The following is an 8,856-nucleotide window of genomic DNA, read 5'->3' on the forward strand; positions in this document are numbered from 1 at the left end:
GTGCTCTAAATGTCCAGTTATTGACTTTGTGTAAACTCCTCTCTATCGGATCTTCCCATGTGGATAACTTGTTGTAATGTAGAATGAAAAAGACTTGTAGATATTTTGAAGGGAGCTGTCCAAAACCTATCATCATTCTTAACCATTTTTGGATCGTCTTTGGGAAATTGAGGAAGAATATGTGTGTTTTTCCAGTATCCACCTCCATACCTAAGACTTCCATAAAAAAATTTAATAGCCTTCAACTTATTTTCAACTCCTCGGAGGTTAGTTAGCCAAATAAAATTATGCCATCAACAAAGTATATATGAGTGATTGGGAAGTCTTCTAGAAATAAATGAAGCCCATATAAGTGATCTGATTCACTTGCTCGTTGAAACATTTGACCTAAACCCTCCATGGCGATGATGAATAGGAATGGTGATAGAGGATCATCTTAGCGTAGTCCTCTTGAAGAGTAGAATTTTAATAAGGATGAATAATGAAGGGGATGTGATGAGAGAGAAGACCCAAGTTATCCATTGTTTTGAAAATTCAAAGGCCTTGATAATCTAACCAAGAAATGTCCAACTCATTCGACTATAAGCTTTGGATGAGTTGAGTTTTATGAACATACCTGGGTGTTTGGAGATCTTTAAAGAATGTAATATCTCTTGAACCACTATTACACTGTCATAAATATGTCTTCCTTGAAAAAAATTGGTTGGGGTGGAGATATAAGGGAAGGAAGCAATGGCTTCAACCTATTGACCATCACCAATGATATAATTTTATAAATAATGTTAGGAAGGCCAATCAGTCACAATCCTTCAGGCTTTTCTGAGTTACCTATTTTAGGAGCAAGCATGAGGAAGGTCATATTGGGAACAAGATGAAGTGATTCATTTAAGCTAAATTCTTCCACTAGATCAATTATTTTCGACCTAAGGAAACTCCAACACTTTTGGAAAAACTTTGTTGTGAACACATCTGGACGAGGAGGTTCGTTTGTGGGCATATTCTTAACTACCATTTCATTTTCTTCTAGGAATTTGTCCTCATCAGAGATATTTTTTGTTCATGATTGATTAAAGTAACGATAAAATGAAGAAGAATATTAATATTTGGTTGCCTATCTAAGGTCTTCTCCCTGAGTAGGTTGTTGAAATGATTGACTGGTTCCTTCTCAATTTTAGAGTGGTGAATATCCCTTTCCCCATCTTATCCCCCAAGAGGAAAAATCTTGTTTTGATGTCATCGTTGTATAATCTCATTATGGGAAGACATAGAGCTTCTCTCGCCATACTTGAGCCACTGAATCCAGGACTTCTGTTTCCACAATATCTCCTCTTGTTGTCGTCGTTCCTCTATCTTTTGGAGGATATCCCAAATGGTGTGAGGTCTATTTGGGACTTCATAACAAGGCGACCCACTACTGTTGGTGATATCCAATACCATAAACAATGCCCAAACTTGCATTATCAATGGATCTGACCAAATATCCTAGAAGATATTGGTGACTCGATGGGCCACTTAATCAAAGTAGACAGTGCAAGCTTGGCAAAAGGTTTCATAATTTTCGTCCACATATGTGTGGAAGTGGACCTCAATGAAGGATTACCATATAAAATCATCCTCAAGTGGGAGGGTAAGAAGCATACCCAACAATTAGATCACGAAAATACTTCTTTCAAGGATTGTTTTTTTCAACAACTCTAACACCTTCATAATGCATGCTCATCTTCTAAAGGGGCATTCGAAAACCAGGTGTCAAAGAGAAGTAATTGGGGATGTAGAGATCCAAAGGTAGCAGTAGGTACCAAGAATTCTGCAGGTCCAAAAGAAGATTTCTTCGAGTAACGTAAAATATCTATGGATAACTCAGCCTCTTAAGATCTAGGTCAGCACCCTGACACACTACCGTAACCCTCTACATTGGAAAATATTTTGACAAAGGACAATGAAATAACAACTATAATTGTGTCTGCATTTGTGGGAAAAAGCATAACCAAGAGTCTGATAATTCAGATAATGAGAAAGATCTATCAAATTCAGCTGAGCTAGTTACTATGGAGCTTTGTGAAAAAAGAGAGGAAACAACATTGTCTTTAGTTGAGAGGATTCTACTGTAAAATGGATTGACATTTGTAGGAAAAGGAGAAAAAGAACTATAAATCATCGTGATATTTGAAAGAAGGAATTCTCTGATAATAAACTTTTTTGGAATTAAGATAATTCAATATTAAAAATATACATATTGGAAATTTTATATAAGTAAATAAATAAATATTATTTTAAACAACTAAAGTGAATTCAGAGTGTAAATATTATTGTCTACAGGGTCTTGAATAGATGGTGATGGGGTGCTCTGTTAAGGCACTTCTTGATGTGAAATCACTGTTCAATTCCCCACCTCGATCTAGGTGATTTATTAGACATGTTGAACATGTTGAAGATTGAGATGATTTATTAGACATGTTGGAAATGTAGTCCTGCCAAACTTACAAAAAAAATATAAATACTATTAAAATTTAAAAGAGAAATGACATTTTAAAATCAAGAAAAATACTATATCTCATTTTCATATACTTCTCAACTTATACATTTTCCTTATGGTAGTAATTAAAATATAAATAATTTACCAAATTCTCATATTACTATTAAGATATTAATATTTTACTAAATAAGTTTGTATCTTAAATCATTGTCTATCTTAGATATTAAAAAAAACAATATTGTTAAAATTGAGGAACTTAAAAAAAACACTATCATTAAAATTTAGGAAATAAATATAATATATAATATTGATAAAATATTGATTTTATATGTAAATAGAAACAAATTTTTTATAGATAAGTCAATTATATAAAAAAAAATAATATTGATATTTTTTTTATTTAATTAATATGTGAACTAAATAATTGATCAATCAAATAGTTAATTCATACTTTATTTAGAAATAAGTCAATCAAATAGTTTATTCAAACATTATTTAGCAAAAAGTCAATTAAATAGTTAATTCACACAAATCTTATAAAATGGCTAAATGGAGAGTAGGCAAAAATAACATACCATTCCATAAGCCAATCAAATATTTAATTCACACAAATCTTATAAAATGGGTAAATGGAGAGCGCGCAGAAATAACATACCATTCATATATATAAAAATAACATATAAGTCAATTAAATAGTTAATTCACAACAATTTTATAGAGTGTGTTAATGGAGAGCTGGCAGAAATAATATATTAGAGTGGGCTAATGGTTAAGAGTATGTGTTTCTTCCTAACAGGTCACAAGTTCAAAATCAAAGAGGGGTAGAGTATGTATGCCTTAGTAGACTTAGCAGTCAAATAGCTGCCCCCACAAACAAGGGGGTCTCATACACCCAATTTGATAGATATGTTTATTTTAAAATATGTTTTTTTTTTATATTAATAATTACTAAGCGGATAATTATTTTTATAAATATGTATTTTAAAGTATAGATGAGATAATTTGAACTTAATTATTAATAATGATAAAAATTTATCTCTAAAATATTTGAAAATATTTTTAATAACACATATAAATTAAAAATTGTCTTTTTTTAATAATACATATTAAATATATATAAATATTAGATATCATTTTTGGGATTCAACTGCGTTAAGTAAGTCATTCAAACGTATGACCATTTCCATGAGAGGTAGTCGTAACTGACTAATTTCTCATGATTTTTGAATAGTTCACTTAGCACTCATTGCATCGGGTGATGCTCACAGGGGTGAAGAAGTGGGATTGAAACTAGTGAAATGTGGAGAACGAATCACATAGCATCAATCATCACTTCCGGGGCTTGCACCCGGTAACCAGGACTTCCCAGGAGGTCACCCATCCCAGAACTATTCAAAAATCATGAGAAATTAGTCAGTTACGACTACCTCTCATGGAAATGGTCATACGTTTGAATGACTTACTTAACGCAGTTGAATCCCAAAAATGATATCTAATATAATGCACTGCGTAAATCCCCCATACTTAAATTCAAAAAAGAGTCAAGGGATCTCTACTTGAATGGTTCATGAGGCACAATACTTGCTAAGGTTTTGCAAATGGGGTAGCAAGCTAAGTGGGCTTGATTGTGGGGAAAAACTCCACAGTTAAGCGCGCTTGAGCCAGAGGAGTTCTGGGATGGGTGACCTCCTGGGAAGTCCTGGTTACCGGGTGCAAGCCCCGGAATCACCCCTGTGAGCATCACCCGATGCAATGAGTGCTAAGTGAACTATTCAAAAATCATGAGAAATTAGTCAGTTACGACTACCTCTCATGGAAATGGTCATACGTTTGAATGACTTACTTAACGCAGTTGAATCCCAAAAAATGATATCTAATATAATGCACTGCGTAAATCCCCCATACTTATATATAAATAGTTATCTATTTCTTTAAATTAAATTGATTAATTAAATAACATGTGATTAATTAAATAACATGTTAATATTAAGAATAAATACAAATAAAAAGTTATCTCCATTTTTAAAAATACATATGAAAAATAGTTGCGTTTTTTTAATGAAATTATTTAATTAAATAATATGTTAATATTAACCATAAATACAAATTAAAAGTTGGCTTTATTTTCAATAATACATATGAAAAATAATTATCTTTTCTTAAAACTAAATTAATTAATTAAAATGTTAATCTTAACAATAAACGAAGATATTAGCATTAACAATACTATAACAAATTTTATTTACTAATAAAAATTTCCGTAGTTAAAATATTATTACATACCTTTTTAACACATATTAATTCTTTTTAATAATTAAAAATAATTTAAAATAAAATCATAATTTATTCCTTTTTATATATTTTTAAATTTTAATAATATAAAACTTATTTTATATCACCCATTAAATTTATATTTATGTCACACTACTTATGGTTATACATATAATTTTGATTACAAGGTGAAATGTTTTTCATATATAACCTATTTTATTTACGAATAAAAATTTCCATAATTAAAATATTATTACATATTTTTTAATATATATATATATATATATATATATAATTTAAAATAAAATCATAATTAATTAATTTTGATATTTTTTTAACTGTTGACATATTTTGATACGAGTAATAAGCTGGGATAATCCCTTTGCCAGCGAACGTTTTTCAGAGTGGTTCGTCAAATGTGGAACTTGTCCCACCTTGCAACGTCACGAAATTAAAAATGGTTCGGCAACTATGGAACTTGTTCTACCTTCCAACTTCGCCCAATTAAAAATTCCTTGGTCAGTAAATGTTGAATGTGCCCCAACTCACGGAGGTGGAGTTACATTTAGATATTTTATGTGAGGACGTGTTTATTGATCCAATGTATGGATGAAATCATTCATTACTTAGCAAATCTAAGTTACTCAAAATTAAAATCAATAATTTAATATAACAATGAAGTTTACACGATAAGTATTTACATTAAAATTTAGAAATAATTCACTAATAAAATATTTACAAAAGTATTTAGATTTTTCACTCTCACATACACATTTTTCTTTATTTTTTTTACTCTTACTAACTCCTCTTAATTTCGATTAATAGGTTCTAGATCCCTTAACAAACTCAACAATATCTCTCTTGATCCCTAAAATCTCTCCTCCAAATCTTAAAAATCTTCTAATTCCACTTTTAGCTCAACTAATTCTCTATTCCAAGATCCCTGGTGCCAAAAATTTCCATAAAATGTTTACACGTCTATCATCACTCATATTCTCTCATAATTAACAATATTTAAAATTAAAACCTCTCACCCATATTTTACGCTCAATTTACTAAAACTATACAAATAAATTAAAACATCACACCTCTGAAGTGAACCAAATATAAGCAGGATGCTCCTGCATCAGAATGAATGAACGATCCCATCTTATCTGCGAATAGATTCGATACTCCCTTGATTGATTGCATCGATTCAGTAGTGAAGATGGCGAAGTGTTGTGTAACCCCTTTGTTTACAGCTTTATCTGTGTTATTGCCCCTCTTAATGGCCGCGCTTACGACCGCCAGTGATCCGCCTGATTCGGGTACCGGATTGATATCGTGCTTACAGAAGAGCGGTTTAGAAAATATCACGATCATATCATCATCTCCTACTTCACAGTACGATGTTCTGCTCAATTTTTCGCTGCAAAATCTTAGATTTGCAAAGCCCGGCGTGAGCAAACCTTATGTGATAGTTTTACCGCGAAGCAAAGAGCAAGTGAAGAATAGCGTGATATGTTGCGTGCAAAACGGGTGGGAAATTCGAGTCCGGAGCGGGGGACACAGCTACGAGGGCCTATCTTACACCTCCGATCTTCCCTTCATTCTCATTGATCTCATGAATTTCGACAACGTCGTTGTCGACACCGATTCCATGACAGCGTGGGTGGAAGCCGGCGCGACGGTGGGTCAAGTTTTTTCTGCCATTGCAAACGTGACCAACAGCTATGGATTTCCGACCGGGATTTGCCCCACTATTGGCTCCGGCGGTCATATATCGGGAGGTGGGCTGAGTTTCCTCTCTAGAAAATATGGCGTCTCAGCGGATAATGTGATCGACGCATTGCTCGTAAACGCATCCGGCAAAATCATGGACAAGAACGCGATGGGTGATGATGTGTTTTGGGCTCTCAGAGGCGGCGGCGGAGGCAGCTGGGGCGTCGTGATTTCCTGGAATATAAAACTGGTGAGCGTTCCCACCATTGTCACGGCCTTTAAAGTCTCAAGAACCGGGCGAGACGTGCTGGCAGAAACCATCGACCGTTGGCAAAACGTCATGCCTTATGTTGAAGACGATCTGTTCATGCGTGTTCAGTTCTTTGGCATTAATGTGGAAGGAGGGACCAAGGATATCAATGCATCTTTCCAAGGGATGTATCTCGGGCGCAAGGACCAGTTCTTGCAGATTGTGAACACAACCTTCCCGGAGTTGAAAATGGCGGAGAATGAGTGCAGTGAAATGAGCTGGATCGAGTCTACGGCCTTTATCGGAGGGGCTGCTAACGTGAGTAAACTAACAGACAGGTACAATTCCAACAAAAACCGCTTCAAAATAAAATCAGATCTGGTAGTAACCCCAGTGCCGATATCAGGCCTCCAGGGATTGTTCGACATCCTGGAAGAAGAGGTGAGTGCGTATGCACTTTTCTCTCCTCTGGGAGGGATAATGAATAGGATTCCTTCCTCTGCGATACCCTTCCCGCACAGAGCTGGGAAAATCTTTAACATACAGTACAATGTCATATGGGAAAACAGCACCGACGATGAGCACTACCTTGATTACATGCGAAAGCTTTACGCATACATGTCTCCTTATGTTTCTTCTTCTCCCAGATCTGCTTATGTTAATTATTTGGATCTCGATCTGGGCAGTGTAGTCAATGGAACTGCTACAGTCGAAGAAGCCGCAGCATGGGGTAAAATGTATTTCAACGACAATTTCGACAGACTCGTGAAGGCCAAAACAGAGGTTGATCCCCACAACTTTTTCAGAAACTCTCAAAGCATCCCCCCTAGTTGATGATACATATTGTCTAATCATCTGATTGACTGTAATCCAAAAATAAGGTGACATTGTAAGTGACATCACTCTTCAACGGCGTGGCAGTCTTCGAAACGTCAAATGTAGTTTTTAATGTACGTAGTTAGCTAATTATTCTTTAGAGTTATTTAAAATTAGAGAGTCAGCCGGGTAGTTCTTAATTGACGTAGTTAGCTAATTATTCTTTAGAGTTGTCTAAAATTAGAGAGGCAGCTAGTTAAGCTGAGTAAAGTGAAGTTGAGTTTTATTTTGGGTAAAATTAAATTTAGTGTATGGTTTGAGTTATTTTGGTTAAGTTTTTAGTGCAAAAAGTTCGAATATTTTTATTGGGCTTATTGTAATGATTAAGTTTGTGTGAATAATTGAAAAGCTGTAGCTCTTATTATTGTGTTCGTCAATTTTGTGTTATATTGTATCTTATCTATTTTATTTTATTTTTCAACAAATTGATAGGAAAATAGATTAACAATAATAATAAAGTGTCAATTTTGTGTTATATTGTGTCTTACATCCTACTTTTCAACAAATTGACAGGGAAACAGATTAGCACCCATAATAGAAAAACACATCACACCAAAAATAAAAAAAAAAAAAAAAAAAAAAAAATCTCTTAATTGAGCTATAACACACCTTGCAGTGATATTTAGAACGTTATAACGAAAGAGAGTTGAGTGTCGAGGACCGTTACTACCTCGGCTTCCTATACTCTACAGCGTGTTAGCGTGAATTTTGCCTTCCTATATTCTACAGGGCGTCAGCATGGAAAATTCACGCAAAAAAAAAGACAACCAAAAGTTGGTTGGGTAACGTTGATTTTGTTGGAGTTGTTCATAAATACTATAGTGATTTTTGAAAAGTTAGCTTATAGGGTTTTCCCTATATTTTAATCTATTTACTAATTATTTTTGTATGTGCTGGTTTAAACAGAAAGATCTTAGTCTATTCATAGTTGGAATTTACATTATTAACTTTCATGCATATTTAAATCACATATTTAATTCATACTTAAATTGATTTTTACAAAACATGATTAAAAATTTAATGTGCCTATTTTTTTATAACCATGTATCATAATTACTAGAAATAAATTTAAAAAAACACTCATTGAAACATTATTACAATGATCCACATTCAACCAATTGCCCAATGTAATATTCACTCCATTACGTGCATCAGTCCTTATGCATTCCTTTGTGAAACATATGCAGACTTGGATGATAACTGTAGTGGATGATAAACGGAAAAGTGCAGAAAACACGCTAAGATTTTGTGCTACTTGCTTCAAACGAATGGCCAATCATAT

General features: G+C 33.6%; 1 pseudogene; it reads left to right on the plus strand.

The window, feature by feature from the left end:
• Positions 1 to 5,882: 5,882 nt before the first annotated feature.
• On the plus strand, positions 5,883 to 7,532 carry LOC149234958 (berberine bridge enzyme-like D-2 pseudogene; annotated as a pseudogene).
• The last annotated feature ends 1,324 nt before the right edge of the window (positions 7,533 to 8,856 follow it).

The sequence above is a fragment of the Pinus tabuliformis genome, chromosome 8, assembly GCF_031772625.1.
Source record: "Pinus tabuliformis cultivar Carrire ecotype Pingquan chromosome 8, CPIR1, whole genome shotgun sequence".
In the NCBI taxonomy this organism is placed as follows: domain Eukaryota; kingdom Viridiplantae; phylum Streptophyta; class Pinopsida; order Pinales; family Pinaceae; genus Pinus; species Pinus tabuliformis.